The following is a 19,586-nucleotide window of genomic DNA, read 5'->3' on the forward strand; positions in this document are numbered from 1 at the left end:
ACTTGCCACCATCGCGGCCTGCTACTGGCTGGGAAAATCCTCCGCTTTGAATTAGTGAAGCCCCCCTTCAGATGATTATAATGAGATATCTAGACTGGACACAATGGTGGCAGACTACCAGAGAAGTCTCAGCCTCTAGATGTAAATGAGAATGTTTCCATTCACTGACAGCAAGCAGAAATCTTAAATATAGTAAGCAAAGTATATCAGAATTGTTCGCTATCCAATAATTAAAGCTTTATCTACATATTCACTGGAAAAGCTGTTTAAAGAAGAACTCTAGCAGCCAGTCGACAAATGTTGGGGGAGGTGGCCAGCTGGGTGACAATCTAGGTGACATTCATCAGTACTTGCTTCCATCAGCCTCAGCCCTAGTTGCACACTCGTGGAAGGATTTGGGGGTTGGGAGGGGGGGGGGAGACCCTAAACCTCCTAAAAGAATCGTCCATGGCATGAATGGGACCAGTACTTCATTAGGAAAAGCGCCCCCCACACAAGATGGCCGTGGACAGAAGTTTACTCACTACCCCCGTCCTCAGAGCCGTGCCTTACCGTGGAAGTCAGCGCTGCTCCCATTAAAGCTGTAAGTGGCAATTAAAAGCGCCATTACACAAGATCCATCTGGCCCACTTGAAACATTCGCTAGACGTCTCGCCTTTAATTACCGCCGTCCTCCGCTGTGCACCAGGGAAAAATACAAAAAATTTAGGAGCTTCTCTTCTGCACAATTTTGCCTTTTTTATGGCTGAACATTTTCTGAAAATGAACTTTTCATTGAAAGGCGCATTGACAAATCTGAGGAGGATGTGAGATTTTTACATTTTACCCTTAAAGAGACACTACCCTTTAACCTGGTAAAGATGTGGCTTCGTTTGACACGGGACTTGGAATCCCTATTTACAGGCAGGGTGCAGATATTTAAAAAAAAGAAAGCGTCACCCGTCACCGACAAAGATTGGCCGTCAGCAGGGACATGGATGTAGGACATTTTATTTTTTTTCATCTGCTCATATCAAAAGCCAGAACTTTTTTTGTTTCTCCGTATGAGGGCTCATACATGCAAGGCCTAAGGGCCATTGTAAGGACCAGTCTGCTATAGGAACCCCTCGACACCCCACATTTGCACCAGGAGTTAGGGGGGATGATGAGAGAGAACACCTTCTCGCCCTAACCACTTAGCACTGACCATTGCATCCATGGAGTTAAACTGGTGAGATTGGAGTCACCTCTTATCCCGGCAGCAAGACTCGGATGGCAGCTATAACACAGCGGGTGCCCACAAGTGATGGTTCCAGAGCAGCTGTAGAAAAGTGTGTCAATTTGCGCACTGTATGACAGATTGGAACTGTTTTGGTACTATGGTGGTATTATTTTGGCACTGTGGTGCTGGTATTTTATATGGTGCAATTTAACTCTGTTTTGGGAAGAGTATATAAGGGGGTTGGAAATATTCCTTGCTCCTCTTTAAAAATAAATAAATGTATAATTTGCAGTTTCAAAATGAAAGGGAATAAAGTGTCTGATGGGTGGGGTCTGACCACTAGGGCCCCCGCTGATCATAAGAACGGGGCCTGTGCTCCCCCGTTTTGAATGCAGTAATTTACAAAAAAAATCATCTACTTTCCAGCTGAGACATGTGAAGATGTAATCCACCGTCTTATTTTTGGCTGGGAGAATCATCCTGGGATATTTAAATAAAGTCTAAGGGTACTTTCACATTAGCGGTTTTCTTTTCCGGTATTGAGTTCCGTCCTAGGGGCTCAATACCGTTAAAAAACTGATCAGTTTTATCCTGACCTAATGCATTCTGAATAGCGAGCAATCCGTTCAGGATGCATCAGTTCAGTCCCTCTTAAGTTTTTTGGCCGGAGAAAATACCGCAGCTTGCTGCAGTTCTCTCTCCGGCCGAAAATCCTGAACACTTGCCGGAATGCCGGCATTAATTTCCATTGAAATGCATTAATGCCGGATCCGGCTCCAAGTGTTCCGGAAAAACACATCCGTCTCACAAATGCTTCCGTTTGCGTCTGGATTTCCGAATCCTCTGCCACAAGTGTGAAAGTACCCGTACACTTCACGTCATTCATCAAATCTACCGGTTCAGAAACTCACAGAACATTACCTCCTGAGATTTATCAATGAGAAAATCCCGACCCGGACTGAAGGCGATGGCTGCACCGTGACAAATGGGTTCGATTTTTTATTTTACTTTCAGCTTTGATTTGGAGACGGCGATAAAATTCCATCTTTACATTTTTAGCACAACAATATATCTGTGTCAGTGGTGGGAAGCAAAACTCAGCCACATTCTCATCACTGGCCCATTCTGTATTCCAGCAATAAACTATTGATTACAGCTTGTAAATAATACTGAAAAGAGTCTATACAGAAGATACCCAGGTTATACCAGCATGTTCCATATCATTATATACAAGAAGATGTATAACTTATACCAGCTGTACATATATAATTATATACAGGAGATACCCAGGTTATACCAGCATGTTCCATATCACTATATACAAGAAGATGTATAACTTATACCAGCTGTACATATATAATTATATACAGGAGATGCCCAGGTTATACCAGCATGGTCCATATCACTATATACAAGAAGATGTATAACTTATACCAGCTTTACATATATAATTATATACAGGAGATACCCAGGTTATACCAGCATGTTCCATATCACTATATACAAGAAGATGTATAACTTATACCAGCTGTACATATATAATTATATACAGGAGATGCCCAGGTTATACCAGCATGGTCCATATCACTATATACAGGAAGATGTATAACTTATACCAGCTGTACATATATAATTATATACAGGAGATGCCCAGGTTATACCAGCATGCTCCATATCCTTATATACAAGAAGATGTATAACTTATACCAGCTGTACATATATAATTATATACAGGAGATGCTCAGGTTATACCAGCATGTTCCATATCCTTATATACAAGAAGATGTATAACTTATATCAGCTGTACATATATAATTATATACAGGAGAGGCCCAGGTTATACCAGCATGCTCCATATCACTATATACAAGAAGATGTATAACTTATACCAGCTGTACATATATAATTATATACAGGAGATGCCCAGGTTATACCAGCACGCTCCATATCACTATATACAGGAAGATGTATAACTTAGACCAGCTGTACATATATAATTATATACAGGAGATGCCCAGGTTATACCAGCATGCTCCATATCACTATATACAAGAAGATGTATAACTTATACCAGCTGTACATATATAATTATATACAGGAGATACCCAGGTTATACCAGCACGCTCCATATCACTATATACAAGAAGATGTATAACTTATACCAGCTGTACATATATAATTATATACAGGATATACCCAGGTTATACCAGCATGCTCCATATCACTATATACAAGAAGATGTATAACTTATACCAGCTGTACATATATAATTATATACAGGAGATGCCCAGGTTATACCAGCATGGTCCATATCACTATATACCAGAAGATGTATAACTTATACCAGCTGTACATATATAATTATATACAGGAGATACCCAGGTTATACCAGCATGCTCCATATCACTATGTACAAGAAGATGTATACCTTATACCAGCTGTACATATATAATTATATACAGGAGATGCCCAGGTTATACCAGCATGGTCCATATCACTATATACAAGAAGATGTATAACTTATACCAGCTGTACATATATAATTATATACAGGAGATGCCCAGGTTATACCAGCATGCTCCATATCACTATATACAGGAAGATGTATAACCTATACCAGCTGTACATATATAATTATATACAGGAGATACCCAGGTTATACCAGCATGCTCCATATCACTATATACAGGAAGATGTATAACCTATACCAGCTGTACATATATAATTATATACAGGAGATACCCAGGTTATACCAGCATGCTCCATATCACTATATGCAAGAAGATGTATAACTTATATCAGCTGTACATATATAATTATATACAGGAGATACCCAGGTTATACCAGCATGCTCCATATCACTACATACAAGACAATGTATAACTTATACCAGCTGTACATATATATTTATATACAGGAGATACCCAGGTTATACCAGCATGGTCCATATCACTATATACAAGAAGATGTATAACTTATATCAGCTGTACATATATAATTATATACAGGAGATGCCCAGGTTATACCAGCATGCTCCATATCACTATATACAAGAAGATGTATAACTTATACCAGCTGTACATATATAATTATATACAGGAGATACCCAGGTTATACCAGCATGATCCATATCACTACATACAAGACAATGTATAACTTATACCAGCTGTACATATATAATTATATACAGGAGATGCCCAGGTTATACTAGCGTCCTGATTAGGACTTGCTGTGAATCTGCTGCCGGTTCTGCTTATACTCCATAGCTAATGGACCTGCGATGACATCATAGGACCATAGTTATGTAGCAAAAAGACCGGCACCTCGCAGGATTTCAATCAGGAATTCGATTTATTGGTCACATATTATTATTTCATAGTGACGCGTTTCAGCACCCATGTGCTTTCTTCAGACTATGTACAAACATCTCACATGGAATCTTTAAATAGACAAATGAAATACAGAGGAACTGACATCATCAGCAAAACTCCTCCCCCTCATTGACGGTAATAGGCCATATAATGAGAAGTATATAGTGGGATGTTATCCAATTCATTTGGTAATCAACTCCGCTAGAAAAAAAGAAAATACTTTTATAACTACATATTTAATTAGTAAAGGGACAGGATACATCAAAGAAAACAAGACACATTGTATTCACCATTGAGGCCCCTGGGTTCCATTGTTTGTAAGCGATGGATGCAGTAGGCCTCTCTCTTTAGTAACAATTTATTTCTGTCACCTCCACGACGGGGTAACGAAACACCCTCGATAATTTGATACCGTAGTTGTGCAATATTATGCTTTTGTTCGTAAAAATGAAGGGGAACTGGAAGCAATAAATTACCTTTTCTGATAGTAGACTTGTGTTTACTCAGTCTGTCCTTCATTCTCATTGAGGTTTCCCCCACATATAATAATCCACATGGACACTTGAGAATGTAAACCACAAATCTACTATCACATGTAAATGTGCCCCTTATCGGAATCTTTTCACATGAATGTGGGTGGGAGAAACATGAACCCTAAGGTTCACACCTAAGCGCTGTTTACAGGCGTTTTTATCGGGCGTTTTTGAGGCGTATTTTGGGGCGTTTTTTTGTATTTTGGAAACGCGCGTCGTACGCACGTTCTTGCTATTGTCCACAGAGGAGTACAATGAAAAACAGAGGTGTTACGCGCGACAATACATCCCAAAGAAGCTCCTGTACTTCTTGGGGTGTAGGGCGTTTTACAGCGCGTTCGTACGCGCCGTAAAACGCTCAGGTGTGAACCACTAGAGCAATTTACACAGTTGAGACAGGGAAATGTACCTTGTCTAGGGGAAGACAAAGTACTTTGTCTCATTTCTATTCTATTACTACCCACATCAGCCTTAACTATTTTATCTCTAATGTTGTCGGCACGTTTATAACACATCATAGGTGGTCTCTGAAACTCACCTATCTGTGGGTAAGATTTAGATAAAATGTGCCAATGTTGATTGACAATAGTCCTCAGGCGTTGGGTCCATGGGTGGTATTTAACCACTAAAGGGATCCTTGTTTCCTTTTTATTTTTAGCCACCTGTGTAATATCTACCCTATCTCGCTGTGCCTTCAATAACTCCAGGGGGTAACCTCTCTCTCTAAATTTATAAGTCATATCATCTAATCTTTTCTGACATATATCAGTGTTACTTACAATACGTTTCACCCTTTGATATTGAGAAATAGATTGTTTGATAGATGCTGGATGACTACTAGAGAAGGCTAGTAAACGGTTTCTGTCAGTGTTTTTAGTGAATAAATCTGTCTGTACCTTACCATCTGCCCCCTTGATCACCCAGGTATCTAAAAATGAGATCCTATCCATATCATGGTGTACTGTAAATTTCAGCTCCTCCCAGATGGAATTTAAATACGTAATGAAATCCGCGAGGGATCGAACGTCCCCTCGCCATACGCAAAAAAATATCATCGATAAAACAACGCCAAAATATGCAATGTTGCTGATATAATAGATTAGAATAGACGAACTGGCTCTTAAAATGCGCCATATACGTATTTGCGTATGGCGGTGCGACGTTCGATCCCATCGCGGTCCCACGGCATTGCTGATAAAAGGAATCTTGAAACAAAAAATTCTTTTGCTCAAGTACTATTCTCAAGAGTTCCAGGAAAAAATCTTTTTCTTTTTCTTTGTATGTGCTTGTGTCTAAGAGATCCGCGACTGCTCTAATACCCTTCTCATGTATAATTGACGTATAAAGGCTGCACACGTCGAGAGTGACAAGTATGCATCCTTCATCCACCTGAAGTGAGCCAATTTCTGACAGAAAGTGGCCGGTATCACGTATATATGACGGTGCTCGTTGAGTTAAAGGTGTTAATACCTTCTCAAGAAGAATGGCAGGGGAGGAGAGTATGGGGTCTGTAGATGCCACAATGGGGCGACCAGGAGGGTTAGTGAGTGACTTGTGCACTTTCGGCAAAGTATAAAACACAGGAGTGATCGGGTCACCCAATTTGGCATCCAGGAACTGACATCATCAGCAAAACTCCTCCCCCTCATTGACGGTAATAGGCCATATAATGAGAAGTATATAGTGGGATGTTATCCAATTCATTTGGTAATCAACTCTGCCAGGAAAAAAGAAAATACTTTTATATCTACATATTTAATTAGTAAAGGGACAGGATACATCAAAGAAAACAAGACACATTGTATTCACCATTGAGGCCCCTGGGTTCCATTGTTTGTAAGCGATGGATGCAGTAGGCCTCTCTCTTTAGTAACAATTTATTTCTGTCACCTCCACGACGGGGTAACGAAACACCCTCGATAATTTGATACCGTAGTTGTGCATATTATGCTTTTTTTCGTGAAAATGAAGGGGAACTGGAAGCAATAAATTACCTTTTCTGATAGTAGACTTGTGTTTACTCAGTCTGTCCTTCATTCTCATTGAGGTTTCCCCCACAAGGTAGTGCCGACCTGTTATCTATTGAGACATCATAGTCATGTGATCTTTTCAACACTGGAAGTGGTGAAAGGACCTGTGATGAGGTCAGCATCATGTGACCAGTGCAGAAAAAGGCAGCGCTCAGCAGTGGAGACCTGTGATGAGGTCAGCATCATGTGACCAGTGCAGAAAAAGGCAGCGCTCAGCAGTGGAGACCTGTGATGAGGTCAGCATCATGTGACCAGTGCAGAAAAAGGCAGCGCTCAGCAGTGGAGACCTGTGATGAGGTCAGCATCATGTGACCAGTGCAGAAAAAGGCAGCGCTCAGCAGTGGAGACCTGTGATGAGGTCAGCATCATGTGACCAGTGCAGAAAAAGGCAGCGCTCAGCAGTGGAGACCTGTGATGAGGTCAGCATCATGTGACCAGTGCAGAAAAGGGCAGTGCCCAGCAGTGGAGACCTGTGATGCCATGGAATGAATGTAAGTGGCAGACAAATGCAGGGAAACGTGGTTCTCCACATTATACCTCCTCCCTGCTTAGTGGGAGGGAAAGATGTTATTTAACTGGGACTGTATGTTAGAGGGGCTGAAGGGAGGGGATTGGTGTTAGTTACATGGGACTGTATGTTACAGAAGTTTGGGGGGAGATGACTGGTGTAATTTACATGGGACTGTATATTATAGAGGACTGGAGGGTAAGGAGCAATGTTATTTATTTGTTGGAGGGGCTGAAGGAGGGGATTTAAGCTCTTTACATGGGACTGTATGTTATAGAAGACTGTAAGAAAGAGGTTATTTACATCGGACTGTATCATATAGAAGACTGGTGGGAGAGGACTGGTGTTATTTACATGGGACTGCATGGTATAGAAGACTGGAGGTAGAGGACAGGCATTATCATTTATGGGGGCACTACATAGAAGATTATAACTCCAGGGGGTTTGGCAGGAGGTATTGTAATTACCGGGGCCACTGCAGGGGGCATTATAAATACTGTGGGCAGTGGTGGCGGGCATTACTACTGAGGGCTCCATAGGAGTGCCTTATAAATTGGCCTTATTTTATTAGGGGTGCCTTATTAGTACTGAGGGCACTGTAGGGGTACTATGGTGGAGGGGGGCTTCCGCCTAGCAGTGAGCCCGGTGACATCACCGGCACTAATGGATGGGCTTTAGCGCTGCCTTAGCCTGTATAGCCGCCCATCAGTGCCAGTGATGTCACCGGAAACACTGCTAGGGCTGTAAACAAAACAGCCCTTCCCTACGCTTTACAGCGCAGGCCAAGGGAGAACATCGGAGTATGAAATGTCAGAGGGGCTGAGTGGGGGGAGAAGGGGATATGTCCGGGTTCAGCTCTGAACCCGGACAACTGCTTTAAAAGGGCATCTGTCAGCAGATCTGTACCTATAACACCGGCTGACCTGTGACATGTGCGCTTGGCAGCTGAAGACATCTGTGTTGGTCCCATGTTCATATGTGTCCGCATTGATGAGAAAAATATGTTTTATTATATGCAAATGAGCCTCTAGGAGCAACGGGGGCGTTGTCATTACACCTAGAGGCTTTGGTTTCTTTACAACTGCCACTCCCCATCTACTTTGACAGGGCCTGGCAGTGAAAATGTCTCCACACCTGGCCATGTCAAAGTGCAGAGAGCTTGCATATAAAACATCATTTTTCTTAGTAATGCGGGCACATATGAACAGGTGACCAACACAGATGCCTTCAGCTGCCAAGTGCACATGTAACAGGTCAGCCCAAGTGTATGAGGGATAGCTGAAGGTCTAGGGAGCATTTTACTGTCAGCTATCTAAAAAATATGGACTTCAGTGCGGGGAGGCAGCATAAAATCTAAATATTGCCCTGGCTCCAAAGCAGCAGCACAATGTAGTGTCAGACATCACACTGCTACTGTGAAGGGGGCAGATATCTGGACATAACTACTGTGAAGGGGCAGATATCTGGACATAACTACTGTGAAGGGGGCAGATATCTGGACATAACTACTGTGAGGGGCACATATCTGGACATAACTACTGTGACGGGCACATATCTGGACATAACTACTGTGAGGGGCACATATCTGGACATAACTACTGTGAGGGGCACATATCTGGACATAACTACTGTGAGGGGCACATATCTGGACATAACTATTGTGAGGGGCACATATCTGGACATAACTACTGTGAGGGGCACATATCTGGACATAACTACTGTGAGGGGCACATATCTGGCATAGCTACTGTGAAGGGGGCACATATTTGGGCATAACTACTGTGAAGGGGGCACATATCTTGACATAGCTACTGTGAAGGGGCACATATCTGGGCATAACTACTGTTAGGGGCACATCTGGACATAACTATTGTGAAGGGGCACATATCTGGGCATAGCTACTGTGAAGGGGGCACATCTGAGCATAACTGCTGTGAAATGGGCTTAGATCTGGGCATAAGTGCTGTGAAGTGGGCATCTCTGGGCATAGCTACTATGTGCAGGTACAAAGTGGGAATAATTACTAAGCGGGAATAATTACTATGTGGGGGCATTAAGGGGACTGGGTGTGTATAGTTATGCTTTAGGCACAGTTAGAGGCATGACCTAGTATTACAAATATATACATATTGTAAACATATTGACCCATATTAACACAATGTTTTTTATATGCACATATATGTTTATATTTGTATATGTGGCTTGGGGGGGGGGGGGGGGAGGTACATTCCTTGCACAGCGGCCCTCTGCTGTCTGTGTCCGCCCCTGTACAAGATGCATAACTGGTAATACTGGAGCATACAGCAAGTACTAGGTAGATACAGTGCCAGCTGCACTAATTATCACCATTTGCACATGGGCTGTATTTGCAGAATGAGCTGATGTATATGTGTTTACTTAATAAACGTGCAGTGTGATATAACGCCACTGGTTCCTGCCCCATAAATCACCCATTTTATAGAACTTTTACTGGGAAATTTACCAAGAGCCGAACAGAAGAGATTAATCAGCTGCAGAAAATGATCTGATAGGTGACGTTTTGCAAAACAGCACTTTGGCTTGATATATTGAATTGCTTCAATTCCTCAGTTTTTTCATCAATTTTGTTTTCCACAACAGTAAAAGCAGAAGTTTATTCATAAATCTTTAGGTTCACGGCACAGAAGTGACAACGCGCCATTAGCATGCAGTCTCTAAGTGACAAAGTAGGAGTAAAGTAAAACATCCTTTAAAGGGCATCTCCACCCAGGAATATCATTTACCTGCTACCTGTTTTACCCGATTGTGAATTCCAAATTGGTTCCAGAAATCCTCTATATTCACAAAAACTATGCTATTTTAACCCTTTCAGGACTGGGCCATTTTTCACATTTCTGCCCAGGCCATTTTTAGAAAATCTGACATGTTTCACTTTATGTGGTAATAACTTTAAAATGCTTTTACTTATCCAAGCCATTCTGAGATTGTTTTCTCGTCACATATTGTACTTCGTGACAGTGGTAAAATTATGTCAAAAAATTTCATTTTTTTTTAAATAAAAAAATACCAAATTTACCAAAATTTTTGAAAAATTAGCAAATTTCAATTTCTCTACTTTTATAATACATAGTAATACCTCCAAAAATAGTTATTACTTTACATTCCCCATATGTCTACTTCATGTTTCGATCATTTTGAAAATGACATTTTATTTTTTTGGGACGTTAGAAGGCTTAGAAGTTTAGAAGCAAATCATAAAATTTTTAAGAACATTTCCAAACCGCAATTTTTTCAGGACCAGTCAGTTATTAAGTCACTTTCTGGGACTTACATATTAGAAACCACCCATAAATAACCCTATTTTAGAAACTACACCCCTCAAGCTATTCAAAACTGATTTTACAAACTTTGTTAACCCTTTAGGTACCCCATGAGAATTAAATGGGAATGAAAATTCAAAATTTCAAATTTTTTTAGGCCTCATGCACACTACCGTTGTGTGCACCCGTGGCCGTTTTTCCGTTTTCCGTGATTTTCTGACTTTCAATGGGTCCGTTAAAAAACTCAGAAAATGCACCGTTGTTCATCCGCGGCCGTGATCCGTGTTTCCTGTCCGTCAAAAAAATATGACCTGTCCTATTTTTTTGACGGACAACGGTTCACGGACCCATTCAAGTCAATTGGTCCATGAAAAAACACGGATGCACACAAGATTGGCATCCGCGTCCGTAGTCCGTGGCCGTAGGCTACTTTCACACAGACGGATCCGCAGATCCGTCTGCATAAAATCTTTTTCAGAGCTGAGTTTTCACTTCGTGAAAACTCCGATCCGACAGTATATTCTAACACAGAGGCGTTCCCATAGTGATGGGGACGCTTCAAGTTAGAATATACTACGAACTGTGTACATGACTGCCCCCTGCTGCCTGGCAGCACCCGATCTCTTACAGGGGGCTGTGATCCGCACAATTAACCCCTCAGGTGCCGCACCTGAGGGGTTAATTGTGCGGATCACAGCCCCCTGTAAGAGATCGGGTGCTGCCAGGCAGCAGGGGGCAGTTATTACACAGTTCTCTGTATATTCTAACTTGAAGCGTCCCTATCACTATGGGAACGCCTCTGTGTTAGAATATACTGTCGGATCTGATGAGCTATTCCAGATGTTGTTCTTTATTCTTTTTAGCAGGAAAGGGGTTAAATTGCTGTGGTGTGCACCACAAGTCCCAGCAAGCCACAGTCAGCACAGAAAGGCACAGAACCTCTCTGCATGCAGTCACCAGCTAGAATGGCTGCATGCAGGGAACCTCTTCCTGTGCATCTATAGCGCTGCCATTGGCTGGAGCGTTGTTCCAATCAATCGCAGGACTGGCAGGGGACCCAAAACACTGGTGTCTCCTGCCTCACCTCAGAGGTGACCGCTGCCGGTCTCATTGATCGGCCAATAGCATCGCTTGGAGCTGCAGGGGGGCGGTGCAGCACCATGCTGCCCTTACCCGGCATGGCTGCCTGCTGGTAAGAGCAGGCATGGTGCCACGACTACCCCCCTTCCCCCCCTTGATCGTTCCGCAGAGCCCCGCGGACAGACACAGACTATGTTTAAAGTGCCAGCAACCCCTGCCTGATGATAACTCATCTGATTTATGAACTGATTGTAAAAGCCAATCATCATCTATGCAGTCTCAAGCTGGAGATTTTCTCACCTGGTTTCAAGGCCAATTATCTGACATTTTTGAACAAACTAAATGTACACATAAATCTAAAGAACCTAGAAAAAATCTGCAGTTTCTCCCACACGTGGTTTCTGTGTCTGATCCTTCATCTGTCTCTGAAGGGGAAATAGTTTCAGAGGATTCGGATTGTGCCGACTGTTAAAAGCTGTTAAAGAGACTGTAGAATCAGACAAAAATGTTGATAATAAGACAAAAAGATAAAAACTCTTATTTTCCCCACTGCAGTAACAAGGTTTTCCCTAGTCACCCTGTGCTGAAGGAATGGCTCCAGCAAGATTAGAATGTGTATAAGGCCTCATGCACACAGACGTTTTTTTACACGGTCCGCAAAAACGGGGTCCGTAGGTCCGTGATCCGTGACCGTTTTTTCGTCCGTGGGTCTTCCTTGATTTTTGGAGGATCGTTTTGGTACATCGTTTTGGTGTCCGCCTGGCCGTGCGGAGCCAAACAGATCCGTCCTGAATTACAATGCAAGTCAATGGGGACGGATCCGTTTGACGTTGACACAATATGGTGCCATTTCAAACGGATCCGTCCCCATTGACTTTCAATGTAAAAGTCTGGAGTCCCTTTTATACCATCGGATCGGAGTTTTCTCCAATCCGATGGTATATTTTAACTTGAAGCGTCCCCATCACCATGGGAACGCCTCTATGTTAGAATATACTGTCGGATATGAGTTAGATCGTGAAACCTCATTTCCGACAGTATATTCTAACACAGAGGCGTTCCCATGGTGATGGGGACGCTTCTAGTTAGAATATACTACAAACTGTGTACATGACTGCCCCCTGCTGGCTAGCAGCATCCGATCTCTTACAGGGGGCCGTGATCAGCACAATTAACCCCTCAGGTGCCGCACCTGAAGGGGTTAATTGTACTATCATATCCCCCTGTAAGAGATCAGGGCTGCCAGGCAGCAGGGGGCAGATCCCCCCCCCTCCCCAGTTTGAATATCATTGGTGGCCAGTGCGCCCCCCCCCCCCTTCCTCCCTCTATTGTAATAATTCGTTGGTGGCACAGTGTGCCCCCCCCCCGCCCCCCCCCTTCCTCCCTCTATTGTAATAATTCGTTGGTGGCACAGTGTGCCCCCCCCCGCCCCCCCCCCCCCCCTTCCTCCCTCTATTGTATTAAATCGTTGGTGGCCAGTGTGCGGCCTCCCATCTCCCCCCCCCCCCCCCCCCCCGATCATTGGTGGCAGCGGGTTACTAGCAATAGTACAATAGTAAAAGATTCATACTTACCTGGGAGCTGCGATGTCTGCTTCCAGCCGGGAGCTCCTCCTACTGCTAAGTGACAGTTCATTTAGCAATGCGCCGCACAGACCTGTCACTTACCAGTAGGTGGAGCTCCCGGCCGGACACGAACATCGCAGCAGCCGGTAAGTATGAATCTTCTACTATTGTACTATTGCTAAGTAACCATGGCAACCAGGACTGTAGTAGCGTCCTGGTTGCCATGGTTACCGATCGGAGCCCCAGCGATTAAACTGGGACTCCGATCGGAACTCCGCTGCCACCAATGATGGGGGGGGGGGGGGATGGGAGGCCGCACACCGGCCACCAATGTTGTTAATGCTATAGAGGGAGGAGGGGCCGATGGGGGGCGCACACTGTGCCACCAACGAATTATTACAATAGAGGGAGGGAGGGGGGGGGGCGCACACTGTGCCACCAACGAATTATTACAATAGGGGGGGGGGGCCGCACTGGCCACCAACCTATTATTACAATAGAGGGGGGGCCGCACTGGCCCCCAATGATATTCAAACTGGGGGGGGGGGGGGGGGGTCTGCCCCCTGCTGCCTGGCAGCCCTGATCTCTTACAGGGGGCCGTGATCAGCACAATTAACCCCTTCAGGTGCCGCACCTGAAGGGGTTAATTGTGCTGATCACGGCCCCCTGTAAGAGATTGGGTGCTGCCAGGCAGCAGGGGGCAGTCTTGTACACAGTTTGTAGTGTATTCTAACTAGAAGCGTCCCCATCACCATGGGAACGCTTCTGTGTTAGAATATACTGTCGGTTCTGAGTTTTCACGAAGTGAAAACTCAGCTTTGAAAAAGCTTTTATGCAGACGGATCTTCGGATCCGTCTGTATAAAAACTAACCTACGGCCACGGATCACGGACACGGATGCCAATCTTGTGTGCATCCGTGTTCTTTCACGGACCCATTGACTTGAATGGGTCCGTGAACCGTTGGCCGTGAAAAAAATAGGACAGGTCATATTTTTTTCACGGCCAGGAAACACGGATCACGGATGCGGCTGCAAAACGGTGCATTTTCCGATTTTTCCACGGACCCATTGAAACCCATTGAAGGCCCGCGAAAAAAAAACGGAAAACGGCACAACGGCCACGGATGCACACAACGGTCGTGTGCATGAGGCCTAAATTGGATGAGAAATTCACATAGGATTGGGCTAAAACCCCTAAAGTAGACCTTGCGGTTTCAAGGCTTTAAAAAAAAAAAAAAAAAAAGCGTGTTTTTCCCTTCTTAAGAAGCATCTTTATTAAAAGATCCTATGAATAGAAAGGCAGAGTCTTTGTTGAAAAAAACTTACGCTTCCTCAGCCGCCAGTTGTAAAGCAGCATTAGCTTCTATCCCGGTGGCCGGAGCACTTCGTATCTGGATCAGTCAGCTTAATCTTGATTTGGAGGAAGGGGTTTCCAGAGAAAAGATTTTAGCAAATATTCCATTAATCAAACCAGCCTCTGAGTTCCTGTGTGATACGCCGTTAGACGTGTCAAAATTTGCCTCAAGATTTATGGCCTTGTCTAACGGGGCCAGAAGGGCCTTATGGATAAAACAGTCGCCTGGGGATGTCCTGTCCAAAAATCACTTCTGCAACCTACCTTTTCAGTCCGGTTCATTGTTTGGACCTCAGCTGGAAAAAATATTGGAATCTCTAAACGAAGGGAAAGGTGTTAAATTTCCAGAGTACAAAAGGAAGTTTAACCATTTTAGATCCTTTCATAATCAAAAGGAGAAGATCCCAGAGATTCAGAAGAAATAGAGAGGCTGATTATCACGACAAGATCCTGTTATTCCTATATTAATTCAAGAATTTGAAAAAAAAAAAGGGGGCTCTGGAAGATGTTCCCAGATGTCAAAAAGGAGTCTACTCAAAAGTATTTGCAGTTCCGAAGCCAGGAAACAAATGGAGGTTAGTCATAGATCTGACCTTTCTCAACAAATACCTGTTGAAACGGAAGTTCAAGATGGAGACGATCCGGACAGTATTAGACCTCCTACAAAAAGACGACTACCTAGCAACGATAGACCTGACGGACGCCTACCTACATGTACCTAAACTCCTCAAGCATCAGAAGTATTTGAGGGTAGTATTATGTTCACCCAAGGGGACAAGACACCTTCAGTTTACATGTCTCCCCTTTGGGATATCATCGGCACCTTGTGTGTTTACAAAGATTACAGTAGTCCTGTCAGCAGCCCTCAGACTGAGGGGAATCTCAGTAGTACCATATCTAGACTACTGGCTAATAAGAGCATCCTCCAAAAAGTCCCACCTGGAGCCGATTAAAACAATAACTTTTTGGGGTTTTGTGATAGATTCTTGCAAGATGAACATCAGATTGTCCACACCAAGGATACAAAAGATTATCCAGGAAATTTATTTTCTCATTACTCATCCAAAGATGTCTGTCAGGAATTCCATGAGAATTTTGGGTCTCTTGACCTCATCAGTAGACGCTGTTCCTTGGGCCAAAGCTCATATCAGGTCCCTACAAAACAATATCTTGTCAGTATGGGACAAGTCACAAAACACTCTGGACAAAGCTCTACTCATCTCTCAAGCCACTCGACAAGATCTAAAGTGGTGGGTCATGCCATCTCGCCTAACCAGTGGGAAGAGTCTGATTCCTCAAGTGCAGAAGATCATCAGCACGGATGCCTCCTCTTGGGGTTGGGGTGCCCATGTAGAGGACATGTGGATTCAAAAGAGATGGAATCCAGAGGACATGCCAATGTCATCCAATATGAAGGAAATGAGAGCTGTCAGACTGGCTCTCTTACATTTCCAAGATCACCTAAGCAGTTGTCACATTCAAGTCCAGTCAGACAACTTGACAACCGTCTATTATATCAACAAACAAGGCGGTACCAGGAGTCCCCAGTTAACGGCAAAGTGCAGGCAATTGATGAAATGGGCAGAGACTCATATGGCAGGCATATCAACCATACACATCTAAAGGACTTTCAACATAATGGCAGATTGTCTCAGCAGAGGGAAACTCCACCCGGGCGAGTGAAGTCTGAACACCAAGGTTTTCAAACAAGTGGTGAAGCAGATGGGTCAGCCGACTCTAGATGCTATGGCAACACAACACAATGCCAAGTTGAAAAGGTTCTGTGCCCTCTACCAATCTCACCAGTCGGTGGGAATAGATGGTCTCTCAATCATCTGGAAACAAGAGCTGGTCTATGTTTTTCCCCCATTCATGATGATAATGAAAGTGCTGAAAAAGATGATCCAGGACCAGGCGGAAGTTATAGCAGTTCTTCCATTTTGGCCTTGCAGAGCTTGGTTCTCTCTAGCCATGGCCCTCTCAGGAGGCAGATTGTGGAGACTACAGTTACTGCCAAACCTTCTAACTCAGCAGGGGATGACACATCCCAATCAGCAAACATTACATCTTACGGCCTGGAGGCTGAGCGGCAAAAACTACTCGACTTGGGCCTCTCCGCAGAGGTGAGCGATACAATCTTATCAGCTAAAAAGCCTAATACAGTAAAAGTTTACAACAGAATTTGGAAAATTTAAAATAACTGGTGTTGTTCAGTCAATTCAGCAGACACAGAAACTATCAACAGTGTCCTTCAGTTCCTACAGGAAGGTCTCAAACGAAACACCTTGAAGGTACATTTTACTGCTATTAACGCGCAACTGCAAGGACGATTCTCTAATCACAGTCTAATTAGATCTTTCTTCAGAGCCTTGAACATCCTAAATCCTACAGTCCAACCTCCTCTTCCATCTTGGGACTTATCTGTAGTGGTTACAGCATTGACCAAACCCCCATTTGAACCTTTGCAAGAGGCCCAAATACACTGTCTTTCTCTAAAAACTTTCTTTGTAGTAGCTATCACCTCAGCCAGGAGAATTAGTGAGCTACACGCATTATCTTACAAAGAGGCTTATCTGAGAGATCAAAGAGACTGTCTGGTACTTCGTACAATGCCAGGTTTTATTCCGAAGGTGGCATCCTGTGCCAACCTTAACCAGGAAATCGCTCTACCTGTTCTATATCCTAATCCTCAGGACATGGAGCAAGAGACTCTGCACACTCTGGATGTTAGGAGAGCAGTTCTTAAAGGGGTATTATCATCTTAATGATCACTGTTAAATCTGTTAATGATTTAACAGTGATCATTTTTCTAAATATATTTAATTAACAAATTACCACCCCTTAGAAGAAAATAAACCTATACTTACTTCCGTATGTCTTCCGTCTCCCCTGGTTACGGCCACCGCTCTTCTCAGGAATCGCGGTGGCCGCGCGTGCGCAGACGACTTCTTATCTTCTCCCGGCCGGCCGCGCGCTGTACTGAACGCCCACGCCGAGACCGCGCATGCGCTATGGTGATTTCTTCCTGGCCAGTATAGTATACTTGCCAGGAAGAAGTCACCAGGGCGCATGCGCTGTCTCGGCGTGCGCGTTCAGTACAGCGCGCGGCCCGGCCGGGAGAAGACATCAATCAAGATGGAGCTGGCCCCCTGCCGAGTGCCGAAACCAGGAAGTGGACAGCGCGCCGGGAGCAGGTAAGTATGAAATGGCGTCATGAGAATACCCCTTTAAGTATGTGGAAAAAACTAAGCCCTTCAGATCCACGGAGAGTCTGTTTGTTCAGCATCAAGGCCCAAACAAGGGGCGCAAAGCGACCTTAGCATGATAGATACGATCCACCATCCAAAAATTTTATGCTCTCAGTGATCTTATGTGCCCTCTACAAATAAAGGCACACTCTACTCGCTCAACCGCCACATCCTGGGCGGAATTGGGCCAAGTATCTATCGAGCAAATCTGTTCAGCAGCTACCTGGTCTTCAAGTTTCAACATTCTACGTGGCACTACAGACTGGATATGCTACAAGCAGAAGGGGCTTTTTTTGGCAAAAGAGTGTTAGAGCTGGCGTCTTCTCTCCCTCCCTGATCTCATTGCTGTACAAATCCCATTTGTTATTGTGCTGCCGTTATTGTTCCGATGTCCAGGAAAACAAAAATTTACTCACCGAAATTTTCATTTCCTGTAGTCCGTAGGCAGCACAGCTTTCCCACCCTTAATAAACCTTTATTGCTGCATACAAATACAACGTGTGGTTCACCGAGTCTGACCTTTATAGGAGATATAATTGAGTAATTGACTAATTAAGTGTTATTGCTAATAAATCTGTCTCTTTGGTTGTATCTAGGGGACTAACATCCCATTTGTTATTGTGCTGCCTACGGACTACAGGAAATGAAAATTTCGGTGAGTAAATTTTTGTTATATATATTATGGTTAACAGCTGTTCCATTAATGGACAGAGTTGGGTATTAGAGCAGAGATTCCAGGGCTATATAATGAATACGTGTAGAGTCCCCACTGTGCTCGGGGGCTGTATGGACATAAATAACTAATATTGTAGATACATGTAAATTGTCTTGTTGCAGTTTCAGCCTCATTAGCACCAGGGTAAAAGAAATGACATTTAACATCGACACAGCCCAAACCTTTCATTCCTCTTTATCTCAGGGGGAGTCTGGAGTCCGCTGTGAGACCCCAGGACCAGGGTCTGCAATTAGGATGATGTTATCTGCAGGGGGTCCCTCTGACATTGACACCTCAGTGTAATAATATTGGACAAGTAATGGCGGGATGGAATTGTTCTGTAACATGTAGCAGCTGTACTAACTTTATGACCATGGATGGAAAGTGTGCGCTTAAGGTGTTGCAGTGGTAAGGCATTGACATTTTGCAATAGCTGCAAATTGCTTATTTCTTTATGTTATGTAAAGTAATCTTGTATCATGCAATGTATTGCGCCCAGTATAAGCATGTATGGATGGCACGCTCGAGGTTAACAATCCTGGTTCAGACCATCTAGGGCAGGGATCAGCAACCTTCGGCACTCCAGCTGTTGTGAAACTACAATTCCCAGCATGCTCTATTCATTTCTATGTGAGTTTTTAGAAGAGCAGAGCAAGTATGCATGATGGGAGTTGTAGTTTC

This window comes from Bufo bufo, chromosome 10, assembly GCF_905171765.1.
Source record: "Bufo bufo chromosome 10, aBufBuf1.1, whole genome shotgun sequence".
Taxonomy (NCBI): Eukaryota; Metazoa; Chordata; class Amphibia; order Anura; family Bufonidae; genus Bufo; species Bufo bufo.